The sequence below is a fragment of the Zea mays genome, chromosome 2 (genome assembly GCF_902167145.1).
Source record: "Zea mays cultivar B73 chromosome 2, Zm-B73-REFERENCE-NAM-5.0, whole genome shotgun sequence".
NCBI lineage: Eukaryota > Viridiplantae > Streptophyta > Magnoliopsida > Poales > Poaceae > Zea > Zea mays.
The window spans coordinates 213,577,936-213,582,570 of NC_050097.1; positions in this window are offsets into that span (position 1 = coordinate 213,577,936).

Here is a 4,635-nt window from a genome sequence, read left to right on the forward strand (position 1 = left end):
GTCTTCACAGCCTCTGCTACGGCACTTCTGACCCTCCTCGTCGCCCTCACGGCGGTGTGGCTCCGGGTACAGCTCATGTCGTGGCTCTGTTCCGCCCGCCCTTCACAGATGGGTCGCGACGTTCACCGGCAGATTTTACTACAGCAGCCAAGTATTTATATGAGCTTATCAGACGGACTCTTCTACCGAGGATGGGATACAGGGAGGCTACCACACATATTCAGCTTTGGCTCCTTGGTGCCCTGGTCTCTCACTCTGAGTTCGACGTCGTGGACTTCCTTATTTGTGAGATCGAGGACACCGTTTTGGATGGGATTCGTGCTCGTCGGCAGTTGCCCTATGCTCACTACTTGTGCCACATCTTTGCGCAGCTGATTCAGCCTCCTCGGTTTCAGGGCACACTTGAGGCCTCACGCCTCGTTTTTGGATCCTACCGTCCTGCGCCTGAGACTCTTGTACCAGCTTCTGCTCCTGTTTTTGACTCTCAGACCGAGGATGCAGCTCTTCATCAGTTCGACACTCAGGCTACAACAGTTGATGATGATGATGATGATTTTGGGGTTCCTCCTCCGCCTCCTATGCCTCTACGCTCACATGATCATGAGGCTGGGAGTTCTAGTGCTGCCCCTGCTGCCCCTCCGGCTATGGACCCTGCTCTTGCTTCAATTCTGGCTCACCTGGCAGCCGAGCAGGCCCGGTTATCCGAGAGGATGCTCTCGATGTTTCAGAACATGCAGGACAGGCAGGATGCGCTTCAGCAGCAGCTACTTCAGGATCGGGCTGAGAGCAGGGCATTCATGGCTCTTATGCTACAGCAGTCTGGTGTCTCAGTTCCTCCAGTTCAGTCTGCTCCACCTCCTATGCTTCACGCTCCTATTGTGCCAGCGATTTTGTCAGGACCCCCTGTTGGTACTTCTCCGCTCCAGCCGGTCACTTTGGCTTTCACCTCTCCGACTCTCAGCTCTGTCTGCCCGCAGCCGCTAGTGCCACCAGCGTCTGCTGTTACCACTACTGTTGTGGCAGTATCTGTGACCACTTCTGTTCCGGCAGCTTCTGCAGCGCGGCCTCAGTCCGAGTCAGTACCAGCTCCAGCTTCTACCGCAGATCCTGGATCCGAGACTGACTCTGACCCTCCGCCGGCGTTCGCTCTGCTACCTCGACCGCGACCGGACGCGCCCCCGCCGCCTCCTCCCGCTTCAGATGTTTAGGTTCGGGTGCCCTTTTGGTGTTTGACGCCAAAGGGGGAGAGATATGAGTTGTGAGAGCTAGGGGGAGTTAGAGAGTTAGTAGAGAGTCATTTTGGTAAGTTAGGTCGCATGACATGTGTTTTGAAGAGACAAATGGTAAGTTAGGTCGCATGACAGGTAGAAGTACTACAACGGTGAAAACAATCCCGGAGATAAGAACTCGAAGCGACGGCTAAAACGACGAAACAAAAGGTGAAGGTCTACGCAGTCCGAGTGTCAAGGAGATGTGGACACTCACGGTTTAGTTAGGTCTTTTATTCTCTTTTAGCCGTACTATAAAGAGGGGTTGTCGATGAGTAGTTTGACCAAGAGAGTTCTAGTGTAGTGTTGGTGCACAATCACACTCATATACAGTGCTAGGTGTCACTCTAGAACTCACTCACAAGTTAGAACGAAAACCGATTTGAAAATCAGCTGAAAAACAAGAAGTAGGGTTTTCTGTCCCTGGGGGCACCGGACTGTCCGGTGTGCACCGGACTGTCCGGTGCACCCTCTGCCAAGTGGGACCAGGCTGGTCCGAGGAAGAAGCTTCCTCCACAGAAAACCCGAGAGCGCCTGTTTCAGAGTTGAATTTTAGTGGCGCACCGGACATCGCACCGGACTGTCCGGTGTGCACCGGACAGTGACTGTTCACTGTCCGGTGTGCCATGAGTCCAACGGCTACCTGTCAGAACTAGCCGTTGGAAACGACCGTTGGCGCATCGGTGGCTCGATTGACTACGATTCGCACATTAATAGCCGTGGCAGCCTCTTATGGTCTTATCATTCATCAGATGGATGTTAAGACAACTTTCCTAAATGGAGAGTTGGATGAGGAGATCTATATGGATCAGCCAGAAGGGTTCATTGCGGATGGTCAAGAGAGCAAGGTGTGTAGGTTGATAAAATCATTGTATGGCCTAAAACAAGCACCTAAGCAATGGCATGAAAAGTTTGATAATACTCTTACAGCCGCTGGTTTTGCTGTAAATGAATCTGACACGTGTGTATATTATCGATATGGTGGGGGTGAGTCTGTTATGCTGTGCCTTTATGTTGATGACATCTTGATCTTTGGATCAAATCTCAATGTGATTGAGGAAGTTAAAAAACTTCTATCGAGCAATTTCGAGATGAAAGATTTGGGAGAAGCTGATGTCATTCTAAACATCAAGCTTGTTAGAGAAGCTGATGGTGGGGTAACTTTGTTACAATCCCATTATGTGGAAAAGGTATTGAGTCGCTTTGGTTTTAGTGACTGTGATCCTGCTCCAACACCTTATGATCCTAGTGTGCTATTGAGAAAGAATCGGAGAATAGCAAGGGATCAATTGACATACTCCCAGATCATTGGCTCGCTCATGTATCTTGCAAGCGCAACAAGGCCAGACATCTCATATGCTATGAGTAAGCTTAGTCGGTTTGTGTCGAAACCAGGAGATGATCACTGGCGTGCTCTTGAGAGAGTGTTGCGGTATTTGAAAGGTACTATGACATACGATATTCATTATACTGGAAACCCAAAAGTGCTGGAAGGCTATTGTGATGCCAACTGGATTTCTGATGCTGATGAGCTTTATGCCACAAGCGGATATGCGTTTCTGTTTGGAGGTGGCGCTGTTTCCTGGAAGTCTTGCAAGCAGACTATCTTAACGAAGTCTACAATTGAAGCAGAACTCGCAGCATTAGACACTGCTGGGGCTGAGGCCGAGTGGCTTCGTGATTTCCTATTGGACTTACCGGTAGTTGAAAAACCGATACCGGCTATTTCCATGAACTGTGACAATCAAACTGTGATTACAAAGGTTAACAGTTCTAGGAATAACATGAAGTCTACAAGTGTCGGGGACCATAATTAGGGGTACCCTCAAGACGCCTAATTCTCAGCTGGTAACCCCCATCAGCATAAAGCTGCAAAGGCCTGATGGGTACGATTAAGTCAGGGATCAGTCCACACGAGTGACTCGATCACGCTTCACCCGAGCCTAGCCTCGGCCAAGGGCAGCCGACCTCGAGAGACTTCCGTCTCGCCCGAGGCCCCCCTTTTTACGGCGGACACATCACCGGCTCGCCCGAGGCCTTGGCTTGGCTCAGAAGCAACCCTGACTAAATCGCCACACCGACTGACCGAGTTGCAGGAGCATTTAATGCAAAGGTGGCCTGACACCTTTATCCTGACACGCGCCCCCCCGGCAGAGCCGACGTGACCGCCGTCACTCCACCGCTCCACTGACCAGTCTGACAGAAGGACAGCGCCGCCTGCGCCACTCCGACTGCGGTGCCACTCGACAGAGTGAGTCTGACAGACAGTCAGGCCTTGCCAAAGGCGCCACGGCGAACTCCGCTCCGCCCGACCCCAGGGCTCGGACTCGGGCTAAGACCCGGAAGACGGCGAACTCCGCTCCGCCCGACCCCAGGGCTCGGACTCGGGCTAAGACCCGGAAGACGGCGAACTCCGCTCCGCCCGACCCCAGGGCTCGGACTCGGGCTAAGACCCGGAAGACGGCGAACTCCGCTCCGCCCGACCCCAGGGCTCGGACTCGGGCTAAGACCCAGAAGACGACGAAACTCCGCCTCGCCCGACCCCAGGGCTCGGACTCCGCCCTGGCCTCGGCCGAACGACCTCCGCCTCGCCCGACCCCATGGCTCAGACTCGGCCTCGGCAACAGAAGACAGACTCAACCTCGGCTTCGGAGGAGCCCCCACGTCACCCTGCCTAGGGCACAGACCCGCCATGTCAACAGGAAGCGCCATCATCGTCCTACCCCGAATCGACTCGGGTCACGGAGAACAAGACCGGCGTCCCATCCGGCCAGCTCCGCCGGATGGGCAATGATGGCGCTCCACAAGCTCTGTGACGACGGCGGCCCCCAGCTCTCTTACGGAAGCAGGGCGACGTCAGCAAGGACTCGACCGCTCCAACAGCTGTCCCTCCGCCAGGCTCCGTCGCACCTCCGACAGCCACGACATCACGCCAGCAAGGTGCCAAGACCTCTCCGGCTGCCACATTGGCATGTACCTAGGGCGCTAGCTCTCTCTCCGCTAGACACGTAGCACTCTGCTACACCCCCCATTGTACACCTGGATCCTCTCCTTACGACTATAAAAGGGAGGACCAGGGCCTTCTTGAAGAAGGTGGGCCGCGCGGGACCGAGGACGGGACAGGCGCTCTCTTGGGGCCGCTCGCTTCCCTCACCCGCGTGGACGCTTGTAACCCCCCTACTGCAAGCGCACCCGACCTGGGCGCGGGACGAACACGAAGGCCGCGGGACTTCCACCTCTCTCACGCTCGACTCCGGCCACCTCGCCTCTCCCCCCTTCGCGCTCGCCCACGCGCTCGACCCATCTGGGCTGGGGCACGCAGCACACTCACTCGTCGGCTTTGGGACCCCCCTGTCTCGAAACGCCG